This window comes from Fukomys damarensis, unplaced genomic scaffold (genome assembly GCF_012274545.1).
Source record: "Fukomys damarensis isolate Sample0158 unplaced genomic scaffold, DMR_v1.0_HiC HiC_scaffold_1, whole genome shotgun sequence".
NCBI lineage: Eukaryota > Metazoa > Chordata > Mammalia > Rodentia > Bathyergidae > Fukomys > Fukomys damarensis.
Genome location: NW_022900913.1, coordinates 25647662 through 25670652, shown reverse-complemented (window position 1 = coordinate 25670652; position 22991 = coordinate 25647662). Strand labels below are relative to the sequence as shown.

The following is a 22991-nucleotide window of genomic DNA, read 5'->3' as shown; positions in this document are numbered from 1 at the left end:
AGACTGACCTGGAACTCACTGTGTAGCCCAGGCTGGTCTTGAACTCACAGCGATCCTTCTGCCTCAGCCTCCCGAGTGCTGGGATTAAAGGTGTGTGCCACCACGCCCAGCTTGACAGTATAAATTTTGACACTGAATTCCTTGGGTGTAGAATTTTAGCTGAAGGCCTCAGGGAAATGACTTAGCAGACTCTCTAACTAAAATCTACTATTCTTCATCTATAAAACTGGGATGAAAATAGTACAAATTCCATAGATTTTCTAGGATTAAATGAGAATTCAGATAAAGCACTTAGCCTGTAAGTGCACAATAAATAGGAATTATTATAAGATAATACATTTACTTAAGTTTACATTAATATCCGGTGCATGTAAGGGCCATTAATGGGCTTATATGTGATGAATGGATTTGGGGAGCAAAAGAGTAGAAATTTTATCTTGCATTGCCTTTTTCCTCCTACCTGAGATCACCATTAGTATCAATATAATTTATTTTATAATTTTGAATCTATTAAAACAAGACTTTTCTGGAGGACTTTTAAGGTAAATGTTAATTTTAGGACAGTTTTTACATTACAGAAAAATTCCAGAGATAGTAGAGAATTCTCATTTACCTGCCCCCCCCACACCATCCACATTCCCCAACTGTGACTGTTAATCATGATATGTCAACTTGACTGTATTAAGAAATACCCCAAGGATTAATAAAGCAGACTTCTGGGTATGTCTGGGAGGGTAATGGAGGTGACTCCTTAGTTTTGGACTTATATCCTCCAGAGCTGATAGGTTACTGTTAAAATGATAAATTACCGTTCTTTTAGGTCACCCAGTATATGGCATTTTGTTAGAGTAGCCTTAGAAAACTACTATATTGTCATTTGGCTACTGAGTAACAAGTAATATTGAAAATATAGTTATGCTGATCATATTCTAGACCCCTTTCTATGTGAAGAAATCATTACAGTGTTAGGCAAGATATCTAAAAATACCACTCTTCTGACAGTTGTACTATAGGCAGTGATTGAGAATCACAGGAATAGATATAGTAGGTTGTAAATGGAACAGGCTAAGTTCAAAAAACTAAAGATGAAGTTAAGGCGTAATGAATTGTTCAATCTTGTCTAGTTCTATCTCATACCTATTCCTTATTTTTAATGACCTCCACAGGTGAAAACAAATAAATAATTAGATTCATATTCTCACTTAAATAGCCAGTAGTGTTTACTAAGAGTCAAGTGTGTATAAAGAATCATGGTAGACAACGGTAATGCTATCTTCATATTTTTAGTAAATCTGTTAGTACCAAGCACTACACTCTTTTTAAAATATTTTACTAAAATATAAACATTTTAAAAAATAAATATTTTGGGGAAGATATCTTAGTATTTTATACATAAGCAAGATTCAATTAACAAAATCATTTTCCTCCAAAACAAGCAGCTATAAGGAAAAAAGATAGCAATCAGAGGATAGAAGGAGTAAAATAAGGGAAACATGAATGGATCCCGAGAACATAGAGCCTGTTGTATGTTTTATAGCCTGGGAGAAATGTCATAGTCTGCAGTGGTGTATATCCCCAAATGGATGACAAAAAGAAAAACAATTGCAAGGTACAGAGATGGCTAACATTCTTCAGCTAGACTTTCATAAGCTCAGAGATATGTAATATGTTAGGAGTAAAAGCTAGTCTGCAATTTCGAGGGAAAGAAAAGAAACAGTGGAGAGATTCAAACACAGATGTCTTCTTAAAATACTTTTTTTTTTTAAATTTGGTCTGTGTAGAGGGGCCCTTTAGTCTAAATATAAAAGGGCCTGGTGAAGAATCAGGCAATTTGGAAGGAAGGGATGTCTCTGTAGAGATCGTGCAATGTTAGAGATGTTATCTAGGAAATAGGAAGACCTGTATGATGGGCTTTTTATTTTATTCTGTTTTCCATTCAAATGGACATATTTTTTCTTTTGTAACTTTAATTTTTATTAATACATGTTTTCAGTGTGTTATGACTGCATTCATATGTATACAGTACATCTTCATCCTTTTTTACCCCACCTCTACTCCCCCACAACCGTTGGTCTCCTTTTCATCTGCAAAATATCTATTGCCCTGAGTCCTATAATCTGTCTTTTATTCTGCTTTTTAATTTATCTTAGAGAGAATTTTCTTCAGTTGTCTCATTCTGTAGCTTTTTTTTTTTTTATCTTAGCTCTTTTGCTGCAAGTAAGACAGGGAATTCTAATGTGTTCTATTTTTCTATAGATAAAGCTAATACCAGGATATTAAATAGAAAATGATAACCATGGCTTACATCTGTATAAGCTTTGTGTATAATATTGTGGGCATTACATTATCAGAGAATGCATACTGTTTCTGCCTTTGAGATACTTATTAATAATGTGTGACTACAAACTGGAACACTTTTGAAAATGAAAGAAGACATATGATTAGTATTTATTTTCAAATGCTGGCAGTGTTCCAATCATCCTGGGATATATGGTTATTTGCTTTTCACCTAATTGCAGAGTTACTGAAGCCAACTCGAAGTTAGTTTACAAGGTGAAGATTTGTGAGCTATAATGGGCCAAGAGTTGGAGAGTTCTTTATTCAGATTCTCACTCCAAATGGGAAGACTTTGTCTTCTGCCTTCAGGTTTTGAATTTGTGTGTATCCATGCTTGATGGAATTGTGCTCAGTCCCACTCATTCAGTAAGGAAAATATTTATTGAGAACCAGACATTCAGTGTTGAGAAGTAAAGCTAGAAAAGTAAAGTCGCCAAGCACAATTTATCCCATGTTATAAACAAACTAGTAATTTTGCAAGTAGACTGCTAAATAGTTAATCTAGTTTAGTCAAAATGAACAACAATTTAAAATATTATTTTGCCTACATTGTTATTACTTCAAAATGCTTCTTTCTGGACTTTGATTTGTTGTTTGTTACTTGGCCCCCATCATGTCTGTAAATAACAAATGTATCTGCTTGTGATTCCATTGGTATACGGTGTAGTCTTGGAGAAAAGCTAATTCTTGGCCATTTAAGGACTTAAACCAGAGTTTCTCGATCAGAGACAATTTTATCACCCAAGGAACATTTAGTAACATCTAGAGGCATTTTTATTTATCACAAATACATGAAGGAATATCACTAGCATTTAGTGAGGGGGGCCAGGAAAGTGGCTAAAAATCCTGCAACAGTAGTGACAAACCTACGGCACGTGTGCTACAGTGAGCATGCAAAGGCCATGCTGATGGCATGGGAACCAAATCACTCCAGCCTCTGAACAGTGGATAACAGGGCACATAGGGGACACACACATGCTCAAAAAGGAGTAGAAGCACCAGGTGATAAGGTCACAAGTCAGGACTCATTAGCCATGACGTGTTTGAGTTTTAGTATGGTTAGTCAATATACTGCCAAGGATATTGCTTGGACTGGCTGTGAATATTAAGGAATTAATTTTTGTTAATACTAGATTTTGCTTGGGGTTAAAAAATTGAAACTATAAATATTATGAATTTTATAAATTTATGAAAATTATAAAAAAATGAAATTTAATATATAAGATTTAGCAAGTACATGTTCTAATTAAGAGACTGAGATTCTTTTAATGTTGCACTGCCCCACTGACATATTTGGATCTGCCCCATCATATTTAGTTGTTTGCAAAAATTTTATGAAACCAAGAACAAGGGTATAGATATTTGCTTGGACTGGCTGTGCTTTTAGCTGAAGGCCTTACAAGGTAGGAAATGCACTCAGATGCATTTCTACCTTTTTCAGAGCAGTCCAAAAGCTGATGGTCAGTAGAACACTACCTGTTGCAGTAGTGGTCATAAGTTCAAGAGGATCACAGTTGAGAATCATCACTATACAGTGTTGATTCAGGGAATGTCTAATTCTTAGTGTTAACTAATAGTGTTAGCTATTTTTGGTATAGGGATAGATGTGTATTGGGTGTTTTATTTCTTTAAATTTTTTTATTTTTGTAGACTCCAAGTCTTAAACACCAAAAAAAAAAAAAGACTACAGCAAAAAAGCAAATATGAAAATAAATAGTAGGAGATCATTCTCAGTGCCTTGGTACAAAGTCATTTGGAGTGATTGAATGCAACAGGAAAGAATCATGTGTTCTGTGTTGCATGTTGCATACCAAGTGTCAGATGGCACATTGATGCTAACCCCAAAAATATCGCTGAACTTCATAAAACTGAAAGGAGAGAGTTTTCCTGAAAGGAAACTGAGGAAATATCATCTTCAGTCTTAGTTTTTGCAACTGTCTTTCTAAACTCATCAGACAGTTGCCAGCTTTCAAATGTCACTATGTATAGAAAAACATGGCAAGACCTATCTGATGGAGATTTCACAAAATGGTCATGTTGTCACTTTTTTTATGATTTCCCAAACAAGGATAAAATTATGCAACACATCTTTGAGATATCACTTAGAAGAAATACTGTTAAGAATCGAGTCCTGCGCACAGCAAGTGATGGTAGTGAGCAGCTCTCCAGGGACTTAGAAAAGGCAGCCCGTGACTCCTTGTGCTTGGTTGAAAGGACAGGTGTAAATAATCATGCAGGGCTAGCAGGAATTTTGCATTATGCTGTTGGTGACATGAGGAGAGCAGAGCTGATAAATGTGGTGTCTTTGCCTGCAAGAACACAAGGGATAGGTATCTACAAAGCTGTGATGGAAGATTTTTTGTCAAAAGACATAAGACCAGAAAAATGTTTCATTTATTAGAGGTTGAGCACCTTGCATGGAAGGGGCAACATCTGGTCTCATATGGTTCTTTGTTAATGGAGTAAAACATCGAGTTTTTCAGTTTCATTGTATTATACCTCAAGAAACTTTTTGTGCCAGAAAGATGATATCCTCAAAGATGTCACAAAAATGGTGAATTACATCATGGTACTTTTAAAGTATGCAGTACAGTTACATTTATCATTGGGATCTTGTACCTTTAAATGACAGATCTTGGTTCTCATTTTTCCCCAATACCCCTATTATTATTATTAAACCCAAAAGATGTTAATATATCAGGTTTTTTTTGTAAACCCAAGCCTCAGTATTTGGGTTTAATTGCAGTTTTGCTGCTTTGAAATAAATAAGTGGGTTTGGGGTTGCATTTTGGACATTCAAGTCTCTAAAAGTTTCACCATCATTGTCCTACAATGAAAAGAGTAGATTTTCATGTCTAAGAAATAACCAGCCCAAAATATTAACAGTGGTGAGGGTAAGAACCCCAGTTAGATCGAGCTAGATTTTTGACACTATGTAACACTTCTCAGAGAAGCATCTTTAAACACCCTAGCATCACCATTTTTTGGAACCAGTGAGCAAAGTAAAGCAACCATTGTATCTCAGGGTGAATATAAAATAAATGAGGGGATAAGGGGGTGAAGGGAGGGCAGGGATAAGGGGAAAAATGCAAACCAAGACCTGTCATGTAAAGGTGCAAGATCCCAATAATGAATGTAACTGTACTATATACCTAAAATGTACCAATAAAGTCAATGAGAAAAAAATAAAACAAATAATGACTGATAACATTGCTGATAGATCTATTAGCCATTTGTCTATTATGAATCAGATCTATTTTCTGCCCTTTGATAGAAAATGTTTCCAAAACTTCTTTACCAGTTGGTTCCTAGAAAGTTGCAGAATATAGAGGCACTGGCAGAAGATTGAAGTACTTGAGTCAGGATATATCTCCACATCTTACATATTGCAAGTTTGATCTCCACAAGCAACTATGTGTTTTCATGGGTTCAGCTATTTCTAGAAAGCCTGAGCTCCTAGCCTTGGTTGAAACAACTTCTTTCTTTAGCCTTGTAGTCCCACAGGATGGTAGTGCCTTCCTTCTCTTGTTTGTGAATTTCTTCATGGTCCCATTTAACCTTCCAGCCCTTCAACGGTACTCGAAAATAGTTTTCCAGAGTTTTATTTCTCTGCCTCTATGCTCATTGTTCTAAGCACTTGACATATATTAATGCTCTAATACATTCAGCAATTTTATGAGGCAGGTACTATTAGTTCCCCATCTTATAAATGAGAGAATCAAATTAACTAGGATTAAGTAATTTATATCCCAACAATAAAAGTAGTGGCTGTAAACAAGCCAGTCAAGTTCTAGAGTCTAACTTTTAACCACTAAATCATATTATCTCTCAGCAATATCAAGTCATTCACCCTTGACTCCAAATATTTTTAACTGAAGAATTTCCCCCCAAGCTCTGAGCACAGGGTCACTGATATCCCATGAAGTGTCTCGGTGATGCTTCTATTTTCAGTAGGGCAAGTTGCCAAAGCAGTACTATAGTCCTTGTGTCACCCTCCATGAACTCTAAGATCTACTTTTTCTTTTAAAATTTTTATTAGTACACACTTATAGAACAATGAGTTTATTTCAGTGTATACCTAAAGCATATTTTGAATATTTTATTCCAATTGCTTTCTTTTTTATTGTCTCTATGGATTATCAGGGACTCCTCCACTGGTCTCTCTCTCTCTCTCTCTCTCTCCCTCTCCCACGCTCACCCCACCCCTCTTCATTAAGTTTTTTGGTACTTTTTAAGTATGCAGTGCAGTTACATTCATCATTGGGATCTTGTACCTTTACATTATTTATCTTGGTTCTTATTTTTCCCCGTGCCCCTGCCCTCCCTATATCCCCTCCAACATTTCCTATTTACAAAGACTGTTTCCATTTTCTTATATTTTTCTGTTCCCTTCTTTCCTTTCCCCTACCATTCCCACCTCCCCTACTCTTTAATCCTTTTTTTCCTATTTCACATTATCAATTGTACAACATGAACCTTATTTACACCGGTTTCATTTGACCCTAATAGTACACACAGTGTTTCCATCAGTGCCTTGTGCTGTAGTTTTGCTTCCTATCTCATGTCTGCCTTTTGTCATGCCCATTGATACATACGGACAGAACAGAGTTAGAACACATACCACATTGATTATACTAATGATGGATTGTATATTTCCAAAAAATCTCAAACATCTTTCCTAACATAGTACTGTTACAAGTATAAATTGACTGTCCAATTGGAATTCTTGTATTATATGTTTTATTTCTATATATTTTTCTCTTAATATCTTATTAGAAACTATTTCCTTCTCTCTACTCCTAATAAAATCTTACTTATCCTGGAAAGTAACATCTAGTTTTGGTCTCTTCTGGAAATTTTCCATAACTTCTTTCATTCTACCTCTAATCAATGGAGAATAAATTATTTCCTACATTTTGCCTCAGATCAACTTGTTCACCACTCTGATCCAGTTCTCAGTGTGTGTATGTCTATTTCTCAAATAAAGGTAACAGTTAGAAAGCAAACTTTTGCTTTCTTGCTTTCTGTCACCTAAATCATGTTCAGTACATTTTTAATTATAATCTCAAGAGACACCTTTGACATCTGCTCAGCAAACCCAGAATCCGGTTGATGAAAAACAAGTAACATTTCATGCATGCTAAGCAGATGAAGCTGTCTGATATAAGTAGGAGATATGATTTTTCTCATAACCAACTTGTATCCTTGATGCTAAATTCTAACCCAAAATTGTCTGTAACAATGGACAAATTTATACAAATGGACATTTTTCCTTTTTCCTATAAACAAACATCATACAGTTTCATTGTGAGAAAGGATGACTGAATGACAACATGTTATCTTGGAAATAGACTTTCTATGGAGCATTCAGTATGCATTACTGAATGGGCAATAGGTTATAAGTGGGTTCATTGTTAACAGCAATTAGTGCCTTTTATAGTGTATGTTTGAGATACATAATAGTTGACATTCATTTTAGGGAATTAGTACATATACAAACAATTCTTGATCATTTTCTATCCATTTACCCTTCTTCCAAAACTCTACATATCAACTTCCTCTGGGCCCCTTCCCCATTTCCAAAAGTCTGCCTCCATGTTTCCTACTATCTTTCATTTATTTACTCTATAATTTATTTATAGTTTGGGTTTCTCATATAAGAGAAACCATGACATATGTCCTTTTCTGTGTCTGACCTCTCACTTAACATTATGATCTCATAATCCTGAAAACAGTGACATGATTCTTGCTTCTTTATGTCTAACATTTTCTTTCTCATTAAATTCATTAAATTTTTTGGTACATTTTAGGTATACAGGGTTATGACATTCATTAATGGGAATTTGTACCTTGATATATCTTGGTTCTTTTTTTCCTCCATTCCCCTGTCCTCCTTTCCATCCCTCCACCCCTCCCTATTTACAAAGACTTTGTTTCCATTTTTTTCTTTTCTCATATTTATTTCTTTTCCTTCTACTACTCCCATTTCCCCTTCCCCTTTGAGCCTTATCTTCCTACTTCACATTATCTATTCTACGTTTTGATCCTTATTTAGACTTTCAGTTTCTCACACCAAGAAACTTCATATACCACATTTTCTTTATTCATTCATCTTTCCATAGGCATCTAGGCTGTTTCAAGATCTTAGTTATTGTGAATTACTGTGTGTAAACATGAGTGCACATGTATCATGATAGTCTGAGTATTTAACTCTTTGGGGAGTACACCCAAGAGAAGGATAACTGGTTCAAATGATATTCTTAGTTTTAGATTTTTGAGAAGTCTCTGTGATGAGACTCATCTCAGTGTAGAGATGTACTCATCTCTATAGTGGTTGTACTTGTTTACATTCCCATCAACAATGTAAGTGGATTCCTCTCCCCCGTGTTTACTAGCATTTGTTGTTTTCTGTGCTCTTGATGATAGCTACTATGACTGGGGTGAAATGATATCTCAAAACTGTTCTGACTTAGACTCCTCTAATGAATAAATAATATATATATATAGGCATTTAGACTTCTTTTATGAGAAGAATTTATTCAGCTCATTATTTGCCCATTTTTTAATTGGATCATTTGTTTTAGTTGGGTTGTTTTTCAAAATTATTATACATTATAGATATTAGTTCTCTATTAAAACAGTAGCTGGCAAACATTTTTCTCATTCTGTACTTTGTCTCTTTATTTTGTTGCTTGTTTCCTTAGCTGCACAGAAAATTTGATGTAATACCATTTGATAATTCTCATATTATTTTTGAACTATTGTTGGCCTTTTAATAGAAATTTCACTAAATCTGTGCATCACTTTGGATAATATGTCCATCTTAATGATATTATTTCTGCCTCTCCAGACACAGGAGATGTCTTTCCATTTTTTCACATTCTCCTTAATCTCTTTCATCAGAGTTCTATAGTGTTATGAAGTTCTTTCAAGTAATTGGTTAGGTTGATTCCTAACTCTTTAAATTTTTATGCTAGTATGAATAGAATTGTTTCCTTGACTTCTTCTCAATGGATTCATTATTGGTTCATAAGAATTCTGATTGTTATGCATTGACATTATGCCTTGCCACTTTGCTGAATTTGTTAATCAGATGTAAGACTCTTTTGTTGTTTTTATATGAAGGATTATCTGCAAATAAAGATAATTTGACTTTCTCTTTTCCTATTTCCATCCCTTTTCTTTCTTGCTCTTTCTGTTAGCTCTCATTAAAATTTCAATACTATACTGAAGAGGAGTGGTGATACTAGTCATTCTTGCTTTATTACTGATTTTAGAGGGAAAGCTTTCAATTTTTGCCTTTCGGCATAATGTTGTTTTATAGATTTAGCAGATATGGCTTTTATCAGTTTGAGGTAAAGTCTTTCTATATGTATTACCCTCAGTTTTTTTTATCGTGAAAGGATGTTGGAATTTGTCAAAAGCCTTTTTTGCTTCTATTGAGATGATCATGCAATTTGTATCCTTGAAACTATTTACATGGTGTGTTACTTTTATTGATGTATGTAAGCTGAACAATCCTTGCATTCTTTGGATGGTACCAGCTTGGTCAAGATGTGTGACTGTTATAGTGATTTATTCAATTCTGTTTACAAGTATTTTTTTTCTTTGAGATAGTCTCTCTATGTTGTCTAAGCTGGCCCTGAATTCAGGAATCAAAACCAGTCTCTGGCTTCAGCCTCCTGAATAGTTGAGACTACTGGCACTCACCACTACTTCCAACTAAGCATATCTTTACAACTGAGACCGACACAGGTGTACACATGGAAAAGTGTTGATGAGGTTGTGCTAAGTGGAAGATCATTATGTACTACAGTACATTTATTTTTCTCTATTTGTACATGTATACATGTATTTATGAAGATATTTGTTCCTATACAAAAGACATTTTTGGAAGGAAAATTGTTGACCATGGTCACATAAGACAATTGGAGAGATTTAAGGAGTTGACAAAAAGGACTTTTATTTTACACCATATCCTGTGTCACCTTTGAATTTTTTCTCTTGTACATGTTCCTTAAAAATAAGTGTATCTGATTTACCGATTTCTTAATTACTAAAGAACAATCTTTTTAAAAGGCCTTTATCCTATAAACTACCCACAACGTAGACAGTTTGCAGCAGCAGAAATGATGACTTTCCAGAGAGTTCATACACATTGCAGAAAGCTGCAGCCATTTCCAAAGCAATGGCACCAGAAAGAAAAAAGACAAAAATGAGTAAGTAGTGCATTTTCTGTATGAATATTTCCCCAAATCTGGAAGTAGGGCTAAAATACCCAGCTACTTAGCACCATGCCATTAAGATCCCAGGGTCCTTTGGAGCTTGGAGTTCGTAGAAGTTACACAGTACATACCTGATAGGAAAATACTGTGGAATTTTCTACTGAGCCAGTAGAAGAGTTGGCATTACTTGGCCAACAGATATATTCATGCAGCTATTTCAAGAAACATAACGTGGAAGCAATAATTCATGAAATATCCAGTTTCCAAAACTGTTTAGGATGAACTCGGGGATCACGGGGTGCTGGAGTCTGAAGGATTTATAGCAGCTGAGGGGTGGGAGAAAAGGCCAGCCTTTGTCCTGTGCCGGTCGAACCTCAGTCTGGCCCCACAGAGGAGCCCTCTCACTGCCTCTCCCTGCCCTTACCCACTCCCCAAGATTCTTTTGACGGTGGATCCCGCCGGATGGACTCAGGAAGAGGGACTTTATTGCGGACCTCAGAAACATTGCTAAAATGCCTGACATTCAAGAAGCTACTAACAAACTTCTGGATATGAACCTTGATGAGAACCAGAGATCTGTACTAGTGGCAGAAGAAACTGGCATAAAAAAATGAGTTTGAGCATCTTCAGGTCACTATTAGGGCCAGTACCCCTACTGGCTTTAAGCAAACAGCTGCAGGCAAAATCAAAGAGAAATTGGGATCATCATGCAAAATCAACACAGATTAGTGCAAGATATCTTTTGACATTTCAGTGGAAAGTCTGGCACAGGTTCAATGTCTAAGATCAGCTGGCAACTTATTTGTGGTTGTTGAAGAGTTTAAAGATTTCCATTTCAAAAAAACAAAGGCAAAAGCTCCGAAAGATTTTGAAGACTTGGCTGGAAAACTCCCATGGTCAAATCCTTTAAAAGTATGGGAAATTAATACCTGTTTCAAGAAAAAACAAAGATGAGTCAGAATTCAAATAAAGAGAGAATTGATAATGGACAAGGAAACAAATTAGATGAGAGAGCTAGTAGAGGGTTTACTGACAATGCTTTAGATTCACATATCTTAGACTATTACGAAAATCCAGCCTTTTAAGAGGAGATATCAACATTAGTGGGTGATGACCTTGCATCTTCCAAACATGAGACTCATGAACATTCAAAAGAAGAAACTGAGCCTCAGATGCTACAGTTTACAGTCACATGCAACAGGGCAGGGGAGAAACGCTGCTTTAACTCAAATGAGGCTGCAAGAGACTTTGAGGGTGCTGTTCAAGATCATTTCAAGTGGAAGGCTGACATGGCCAACTTTGATGTGGAGGTTCTCTTGAATATCCATGATAATGAAATGGTTGTAGGTATTTCATTGACTGAGGAGAGTCTCTACTGCAGAAATATTACAAATTTTGGACCAACAACTTTTAGATCACTTCCTTTATGGGACACTCAGGCTCTGTGCACCTCAATCTACTGATATAATAGTTGATCCAATGTGTGGAACAGGGGTGATACCAATAGAGGGGGCTACTGAATAGTCTGTTATCATATTGCTGGTGATAATAGTCCACTGGCTGTGAAATGAGCTGCCAATAATATCTCATCTTTATTGACCAAGAGCCAAGTTTTAAAAAGCAAATCCTCCTGGGGCTTACCCACTGATGCTGTTCAGTGGGATAGCTGCAATCCTCCACTGAGAACTGGCTCTGTGGATATCACTGTTACAGATATGCCATTTGGAAAAAGGATGGGCTCCAAAAAGAGAAACTGGAATCTTTATTCAGCTTGCCTGAGGGAGATGAGCCATATGAGTAGACCTGGGACAGTCCAAACCATACTCTTTACCCAGGACAAGAAGTGCTTTGCCAAGGCATTATCTGGAATGGGACATGTATGGTGAAAGGTGCATATGGTCTGGGTGAATATCGGGGGTCTTCATGCTGTGGTTTATCTTCTGAAACAAACACCTCGAGATTTTTTTATTCATTCTTCAGAGCAAGATGGAGAAAGAGGAACACCTTGGTAATACAAAGTATGACGGTTAGTAGTTTTCCTGCTTCCTGACACTGGAAATGTCACCCTGAAGAACTTGCTTTGAGAGAAAAATATTAACAAAAAGGCAGTCTGCAGTATTTTAACGAACCCAAAGCTCTTCACCTTGTGTAACAAGAGATGTGACTACAATACGATGTAATTTAAGGTTTAAGAGGAAGAGCCTTTCAGAGCCTTCCTTGGAACTCTTTTGAAGGGGTGGCTGGCAATTAGTATTTTTCTTTTCTCCCTCTTTTTTTTTTTCCATACTAGGAATTCTATACAGGACCTTGGCAATGAGCTATCTCTCCAGCCCTTTATTCTGCAGCTTGGGGATTAAACCCAAGGCCTTCACACTGAGGTATACCCCCCACTCCTTTCTATTCTTTATTTTGTTTGCAGAACCAGAGACCAAACTCAGGACCTTGTACTTGCCAAGTAGGCACTGACACCACTGAGCTAAACCTCCACCCCTTTTTTTTTTAGTTTTTATTTTTTGGAGACAGAGTCTTGCTATGTAATTCATGCTGGCCTTGAACTCATTATGTAGCCCACACTAGCTTTGCACTTGCAGTTATTCTACTTTGACCTCCCAAGTGCTGGGATTACAGGAGTGCACCACCATGCCTGGCTTTATTTTTTTGAGGCCTTGTCTTGCTAAGTTGCCAACACTGTGCTGAACTTGTGATCCTCTTGCCTCAGCCTCCAAGTTGGTAATTTCCTTAAAATGCTTTACAGATGATTATTGAGGTCTAATTTTAGAACATTTTATTTTCAGGCTTTATGGCTTGTTCTCTGTTGTGTCAAGTGGAAAGCCACCTTGGCCTATATAAAAGGCAGAGAACATAATCATAGGATCATAGGGTATCTCCTATTGCCCATGCAGCTTTGCTCTTCAAGTTCTCTTTAACTCACCCTCAAAAAATAAAACACAATTACATTTGTGATGGTGTTTGCCCCATGACAAGATGAAATTTCACAAGGCCTACAGAAAAACATCTGCCTTAAAATAGGCATCTCCTATTCAGATTAACATACAGATATAAAACAGGACTAAAATTTATGAAAGGGATTATAAACACTGTTATTACAAGTACAGGACATTTCTATTTGTAAAGAATAGCAGAAACCTTGGCAGATGACATATGGGACCAAGAAGCCATGTAGATTTTTCTTTCAGTACACAAAGGCATGCATTGCTTTTGAAATCCAAACATGAACTTGTCAGATTTTTTATGTTGTTGGTCAAAGATGAGAGAAAAAACTGATGTCTCTTTATATGAAAACTTAATGCGGGGGCGCTGTTTAGGATGTACAGGCTTCAATATAGCAACAAAAAATATTTCAACCTATGAACATCTGGAAACACAAAGAATAATTTAAAATTAAAATGTTGTTCTGGGGAAATTATAAGTCCTGTAGCATTTTTCTTTATATATGAAATAAACTTTCAAATAGATCTCAAGTAAATAACATCTTTTTTTTTTTTTGAGAAAACAAGTGAATGAACTGTTTTGTGAGCTGAAAAGAGAGGAACAGGGTAAAATTTGAGATCTTCACTATTTTTCATTTTCTTGTTTATTTTGATGTGGGACTGGAGAATGAATCTAGGACCTTTTAACTGAGGCTCTGAGCCACATCCCCAGACCACCTTTTCTAGTTTTCATTTTTTTCAATATTTTCTTCTTTATTATTACATGTTTGTAGTACATGAACTTTACATTCATCGTACAGCTCCTTTTTTAATCCTTTTGCCCTTACCATCCACATCCCTCCTTTGCCTCTAAATTTCCTTTCCCTATTTTCAGTCTTGTTATTATTATCATTATTGTTATTAGCTCATGTTTATGACATAAAATGTTTACATTCATTGAGGTTACTATGTCTCTGTACACAGAAATCTTAATTCAACTCACTCTTCTTCCTTTCCCGCTCTCTCCTAGCCCTTGGTCTCCTGGACTCCTTTCCATTTACAAGAGATTCATCCCCTCATCTACTTTGATCCACCCTCAATAATGCTTTTTGGTTGTGCTTTGCCTTACTCAAATAAGGAATACGATATGAAATTTAATCATGAGTGTCTGACTTATTTCACTCAACATTATTTTTTCATATGCATAATTTTCCTACAAATGTTTTGAACCTATCCTTTTGATAGCTGTGTAGTATTGCATTACATATAGAAACCAGATTTTCTTTATGCATTTGAAGGTTGATGAATATACTAGCTACTTCCAGAATTGGCTATTGTGAATTGTGCTGCTAAAAATATTGGCATGACTATATCACTATAGTATGATGTCTCAAACTCTTTGGAGGAGATATCTAGAAGGGGAATAGCTTGGTTAAATGGAATTTCTAATTTTAGGTCCTTGAAAAATCTCTATACTGATCTTCATAATGATTTTACTAGTTTACATTCCCATCAGCCATGTAGGAGGGTTGGTTTTTTACCACAGCCACACCAGCGTTTGTTATTCTTTGACTTCTTCATGGTTGCCATTCCTTCTGATATAAGATGGAATCTTAGCATTATTTCAATTTGCATTTCTATAATGGCCCTAGATTTTGAATATTTTTTTAATGTTTGTTGGCCATTTGTACTTCTTCTGAGAAGTGGCTCTTCATTTCACTTGCCCATTTCTTGAGTCTTTTCTGTTAAGTAGTCTAATTTTTTCTGAGTTCTTTATATATTCTAGATATTAGTCCTCTGACTGAAGAATAGCTGGAACATTTCTTCCCATTCTGTAGGTTGTCTCTTCACTCTACTAATTGAGTCCTTTGCTGTGCAAAAGCCTTTTAATTTCATATAATTGATACTTCTGAAATGATGAGCCACAGTAAACATTTCCTTTTTATGAATTATCTCAGGTATTTTTCAGTGAAGAAAGCTGGCCAATGTATTAGTCTACCTCATATAAATGCAAATCAAGAAAGTATGTATCTATGTTTTATAGATGGCTGTTCATGCAAACACCATTCCAAATGTACAAATTAAAAGTTGTTAAGATGCTCCTCTGGTTTAGATTACCCTCTTTACTGATGAGTATCCTGGCCCAAGACAGCAATCATCAGATTTATTTTCTTATGATAAGAATGCCATATGTAGAAATTTTTCTCATATGAGTAGTCACACACAAATCCATTAGCATTTACCACTTTGTTAGACTTGAAAATATATTTGGCATCCTTATAGAACAGAAAGAATAATTTCTATTTTAAAAACTTTAGCATCATTCAAGAGATAGGTTTTCAAAGTCATGGTATTTCTCATTAGCAGAAAATACATGACTCATGAATTTAGTTTTTTCAAAGGAAATCTCAGTGGAAGATTTATGCATGCCAATGACTTGATTTAGTTCCATCAAATGCTGTTTTCAACTTTATAGGCTTTGTTACACTTCTTTACTGTTTCTTATTTGTCGGCATGATGAAGATGGATAAATCTATCTTCTAAAAGTTAAGTACTGAGTGTACATAAATGTTTTATTTACTAAAACTTGAATTATTACCTTGAAGAGAAGCCTACTTTTTAAAAAAAAATGGGTGTTTTTGTCCTCTTAACCCATTTCATCGAAAGGTCATCAAGCCAAGTGTTTAGTTATAAAATGAATTCACTCTTCTTTGCTTTCGGTGAACCTATATGGCAAATATGGTAATGAAAAATAGCCATGGTCTATTAAAAAAGAATCTGTCCTGAAAATTGAAGTACAGTGAATATTTCTTGTTAAGATCAGGTAGGAATTTGGAACTCTTAATAGTGGCTGTGTAGGAGCTAGTCTATATTTACTACTTATTATTTATCATGAGATAGCAAAAAATTATTTTCTATTCATCTTTATTTCTTGGAGTTAATTCAAGAGAAGGTATGTTTTCTGTAGATGTTTTAAATTTGTATTTTAATTTTGTTCACATGCTGCAACTGAACACATCTGAGCTTTTTCCTTCTGAACCCATTTTTATACCATTGTAAGTGAGAAGTCAGGTAGGAAGAAGGACATTTATAGAAGATAGAAAAGAAACTAAGACTGAAGCATACATGTAACTATAAGATAGAATTTGTCTATGTTTATCTGACTATGGCCTAGTACAAAAGCACCAATGATAAATGTTTATTAAAATAATGCTTTAAATTAGCTTTAAATGTATCCATTTCAATTTGTCATGCTGTAGAGGATAAAGGGAAACATTTTCTCAAGTTTTTAATGACTGATGCAAAATGGAGCTTACTGGTCGTATTTCCTCAGTTTGAAGATTTCTTCTAAGAAATGATGATAATATCTTGAACTAGAATTAATAATAATATAAAGCACTTAGCATAGATTCTATTTAGGAAAAAAAACACCATTAACATTAAAGATATCTGCATACTAATGTTTTCGTCAGCTTTCTATCACTGTGACAAAATATTTCAGATAATCTGCTTATCAGATGAAGGTGTTTTTTGGGAGAAAGGGAACTTATAGTTTTGGAAGTCCCATCCCTGGACTTGGCCTGTGGCAAGACAAAACACCACGGTAGGGAGTGTGTGGCAGAGGAGGCCTATTCACTTTGTAGTACTAGAACCAAACATAAAGACAAGGGGCCAAAGTATCAGTATCCTCTTCAAAGGCATGCCCTTAAATGCCCTAACTTCCTTCAGCTAGCTCCACCTCTTAAAGATTCTACTGCCACCACCAAGGCTGAGGGCCAAGCCCTTCAGTGGCCTCAAGGAGCATTTCGGATACAAACATGGCAACTAATTATTTTTTTAAACCCTTAGTGTACATCAGAGACTAGGTTATAATTATACAATTGTTCCTGAGAGCTGCTATATTTTTTATATACAGAGCTGAAAAATAACATAAAATATTTTATCTTAGTCACTGTATAAAGGCAACTTGATATCTTTTCCACATTGAACATGATTTCCAGGTTTAGATATCACTTTTCCTTGTTTATAAACATAATTTTCCATCTTACTCTAGTTCATTCTGATTTTTAATTTTCTCAGTAGTGACTTTCACATGTGCCCCATTCATGGGGTTATTTTATGAATATGATCTTATGAAAGCATTTTCATATTTACTATGTTGTTCCATATAATGACCATTTCTAATGTGAAAAATTTCAAATTTTGCAATTAATAATCAAATTTTCTTTGTATATTACATTTTCAACTGTTTCAACTTTTTCAACTGTTTATATATGATAAAAATATAACTCTTCAATTACCTATTATATTCATGGGAAAAAAGTGATTCTGTGTTGGTTTCTATTTGATCAGTGATTTCCATGAACACTAAATTTTGCTATTTGAATTGCAACCAGAAAAATAACTATTCATCTGAAGATGATATTTCATGAGGTTTAAACTGCTAATGCTTCAGTGCCCTCCACACAAGCAGAATACTGTTGAATAGTTAGTTGTTTATGACTATACGTACATGATATAAGCACAAGTATAAAAATTGTTACAGGTTTTTGTAGTGAATAAAAGGTATAGATATATTCTTTGCACTGTTCTACAAGTTCTTTTTTTCATAAAGTTAAATAAAATAGATTCATTATGACTATAAAGTAGAGCAGTTTCAGAGCAGCTATTTCATAATCATATCATATATAGCATCATATATATTTCAATATGAATCAAAGTCTTTATAGAAAATTTTAAATTTGGTAGCAGTAACTAACCCACTCCATTACATTGAAGGAGTTTAAATTTCATTGAATGTAAGATTTTTTCTATTAAAAAATGCAGCTCAAAAAATAAAATAAAATAAAAGATGCAGCTCTTGTGCATACTACCAAGAAAGGAAAAATATTCTCATTAAACTGTGACATTAATGATTTTTTAACACTTAGAATTTTTACTTTATAATTGCTGAAATAATTATTTTAGACTAATTCACATAATTATTTTATATATACACTTTTTAGGGTTCTTATAAAAAGAAAATGTCAACAAATTAATTATATTGCTTAAATATTTTTACATTCAAAGTCCAATTCTTTAGAATCGCTTTTAATACCAAATTATCACTACTTTTTTTCTTAACATATTTTTATGATCAAGAACTTTGGTACCATAGCCTTTCTTAAAATAATGCTTCAGTATCTATCACCTCCAATATTTTCTTCCAAGTCACTTATACCCAGCCTGTTAATTTTGAACACATTCTAAGTTTTCCAGAAAAATTTCAGTGAAAGGTTTTTAGACAGCAACCAGTCTTCACGCTCCTCCTCAAATTATATTTATTTATTTTTAGACAGAAAGATGAAGGCATTGGGATTGCCTGGTAATGTCTGGGAATATAAACATAGTTCACCCCTGCAGTGACAGATCCTGACATCAGAAATGTTAGCATTTTAAAATCAGCACCCATGCAAGAATCAGCTTAATTTTGAAACAATGTCTACCTTTCAAAGATTATTCTGGTGAAAGGAAGGACCGTGAAACAGATGCTCCCTTTGTTAAAGCAAAGGAGAGTAGTTGTAAAGATTTGGAGATAATCAGGAGTAAATTTTCTTTTGTTAAAGTAAGAAAGTTTTTCCTTAAATTCCATAAAGAATACAATTAATTTACAGTATTGTTTCTGCCATAAGTTTTAAATCTCTAAATTCTGTCAAATTAATACTATTTTAATGATTCTGACATGATTTAACCATGGAATTATATTTAATTCTGGGTTAGCCATTTAAGGATTTGACAAAAAAGTCAGAAATTAAATGTTAAATTTCTTCAGCATACTGTTGCTTACTTTGAAATTATTTCTGGATTTATTCATGACATCTCAGTTTGTACATTTGAGGGGGGTACCAGGGATCGAACTTGGGTCCTTGTGCTTGCAAGTCAGGCAGCAGAACCACTGAGCTAAATCCCCAACTCCAATTGTACATCTTTTTGAATTGGCAATCATACTAGACCTTGACTTCAACTGTCTCTACAAAGGCAGCTATAGCATAGCATATCCTAGATATAGCTGTGTTAAACTTAATGTTTGTCTCTTTAATTATTCACATTTTTTCACATTGGTTCTTAATCTTGTTTGCCCATTGACTCTGTACCTCTTTCCGTGGGTATCACCAGTGTTGTCCATGAAGGACATCTCAATATCTGTCTCTTCTTTAGATTGGCTTTTTAAAAAGTGTCCTCTTCAGGGAAATTTGTAGTGTTTTTTTTTTCTTTCTCCTCCTACTGTTTACCTCTTGCTTACATGAAAGCAATATTTGTGTATTTTGGGGGTGGCATTCATATGGTGAGGAATTAATGAATATTTGGGAAAGAGACCTATAAAATGAGTAGACTTCAAATAACAGAAGTTTCTGAACATATTAAAATATTTAAGATAATGTGCCACTCTATTCCTAATGAATGAAAAAACAGCAAATTTACTTTGTTCAGTTTTAGTAATTCTAGTTCTAACAATCTAAATAATCTCAGTGGTATATCACAGTAAAGTCATTTTTCTTGATTGTATGAATTACTCACATTTCCTAGTTATTTGTGCCATACTTTCCAGAAACCAAATTCTTCCTTCTTATAGCTCTATCTCCCATTCCTGTGGTCCTGTCTAGTCAGAAACAGAGAATTCTATGAAGTATGATTTTATGAGTTGTGCCTAAAAGTATATGCTTCTCTTTCATTCACATTTTCTTAATCTTCACTTAGTCATATGGTTGTACTTTGCTGCAATGGAGATGGGAAAATGTATTCCAGCTATGTGACCTGGAATAAGAATTTGGATATGAATCCCAGCTGTCACAAAGTAAAGTTTGCATAGGTTACTTATTAATGACCCAGACCTACCTTCCAAATATGTTGAACATGTCCAAAAATATATTGTTCATTATCTGTATGTGAATAAATATGATTTTGATATTTTGCTGACTGAACATTCATTTGATGTCTTTGAGTAAATTAGAATTTGTTTGATAACCTTTTCTCAACAAAAATGAATATCAATGTGAAATATTTTTGAGAGAATTTCAAGTAATAAATGTATCACTTTAAGGAAAAACATTATTTTGTTCAACACGTATGTCTGTGTTTAAATATTCCTCAAGGGGAAAGCAATATAACAACAGATTTAGAACCAAAAAATGTTAAATAAAATATTTTTTAAATTGCCTTTTAATTACAATGGCCTGACTACTTGTCTGGGAGAGTCTAAAATATTCAATCTTTAATAAATTTTAATATTTTCAGCAGCTACTGTATGAATTTTATAATATTACTCCCTGGGAAAAAGGAAAGTACAGAAAATTCAAATATTTAAAGTAAGTTAAAAAAAAAAAGAGGTGCTGCAATGGTCAGTCTGTGAAAGGCTGTTTGTTAAACTCATTCCACTTTCCCTGACAAGGCTGAACCTTAGCTGTGGTTTCCAGGACCCTTATATCAATGAGGTGAGAGTAAAGAGGCAGGTTTGGGCCTTGAGGTCACTCACATCACACAGTGGTGCAGAGCTGACTTTCTCAGTCGTTAGCTCAAGGAAGCAGTGTGAAACAATTGATTTCTATGTTAAGATAAGCTTTTGGCTTATATCCACTTTTACTCATTTCTTGGGAATTAGGAATTTTCTATGTTCACCTATTCTGATTTATCTTTTGATTGTCTTTCCTACTGTTCTTGTTTCAAATAATAGAGTCCAGGTGGAATAATAGGATAAGATAAACTTGTCAATCTTTTTTTTTTTAATTTAAATTTTATTGAGTTTATTGGTACATTTTAGGGATACAGTACAGTTACATTCATTGTTGGGATCATGTACCTTTTCATGGCAAGTCTTGATTCTCATTTTAAATATTTGTTTTCAAGAAAAAAATCAGATGCCTCTAAGTCTGATTTCTTATTCCTCTAGATAAAGTAGTCTCCACCTTTCACATTTTTTAAATAAGATGCTTGCAATATGGATAAAGTTGGCTTCCCAAATGGAAAGGGTTCACATGTGAACGTTCATTGCTTGATTTAAGTAAAAAAAAAAAAAAAAAAAAAAAAAAAAAAAAAAAAGCAGCATACTTGTTCAGTCAATTTTTTCTAAGGACCAGTGTCTCCTCTTTGTCATATCCACTGATTTAAGGTAAAATAAAATATTTTGGAATTCTAAAGGTATTGTGAAATCAACTTTATTCCTTTAGCTGGAGATTTATGAGTATCAAGTGTAAAAAAATTCAGTTATTGAAATTATGATAAATATTGAGAGAGGCTTGTAGGAGAATCATTTCCAATCCACACTAATTTTGCATTGAGTAGAAATAGAAAAAAATATGATAAACATCCACAGTAAGAAGCCAGATATAGTGACATATACTTATAATCCCAGCACTCTAGAAGGCTGAGTCAAGAGGATTGCAAGTTCAAGCCCAGATTAAGCAACTTTCAAATTAGCAAATCATATCTCAAAAATTTTTTAAATCAATTTATGAAAGGACTGGGATGTATGTAGCTCACTGTGAAGGCTATGGATCTAATCCCCAGTACCACAAAACAAATGTTAACAAATAAACAAAAAGATATCCAATGCAGGGTAAGTAAAACAAATAATAGATCAATGTCTCATGTTTATATGTGTATATGTTATATATATTATTATATATAACATATATGCATACATGGATACATACATATGTAGAATTCAGGATTTTATCAAAATAATACAATATGATTAAGTAGAGCTTATTCCAGAACTGCATGACTACCTCAGTATTAAATATTTTGTAAACATAAATCATTATATCAAAAATTTTAAACACACCCAGGTGTGGTGGCACACACCTGTAATCCCAGCACTTGGGAGGCTGGGGCAGAAGGAGCACTGTGAGTTCGAGAGCAGCCTGGGCTACATAGTGAGTTCTAGGTCAGTCTCAACTACATAGTGAGACACTGTCTCAAAAAAATATTTTTAAAAATACAAATTATGGAAAGATAACAGTAGTATCACTCATGACTTTTTTTTTAAGTACTTGGGGGCCTGTGGTAGAATAATTGACAAAAGTTTGAGGCCAGCCTAGGTTGCATAGTGAATTAAAACCCCAGCCCAAACTTTCTCAAACCAAAAACATAAAAACGATACTATGATTTTTTATTCAAAGAAGAGCTACTATGCTGTGGTTTTGCAATAGGGCAGAGAGTTCCCATTTAACTCTGATTCCAACAAAGATGGTGGGCAGTTACAATCAAGAAGCAGGATAAAGATCAATAGTTGGAAAATTACTAACAGGAAACATCATAGCTAGGGGACAGGGGTTCATGTTAGGTCATCTCAGCAGAATTATTGATGTAAGTAGGCCTGGAGTGATAAGATATTGATGGTGAGGATGGAATCATTTATTAACATTTCAAGGGTAGGAGATTTTCACTATCAGCAGTCAGTGAGGTGTGATAAAAATATAATAAATTTCAAAAATTATTATAAGAATGTATTTCAGTAAAA

General features: G+C 34.5%; 1 long non-coding RNA gene and 1 pseudogene across 2 annotated transcripts in view; both read left to right on the top strand.

Annotated features, from left to right (window-relative positions):
* The window catches only part of LOC104850676, a 392307-nt gene that overhangs the window by 209892 nt on the left and 159424 nt on the right, over positions 1 to 22991 (top strand). The gene's annotated exons all lie outside the window — the stretch shown is intronic.
* LOC104849110 lies at positions 11075 to 12574 on the top strand (annotated as a pseudogene).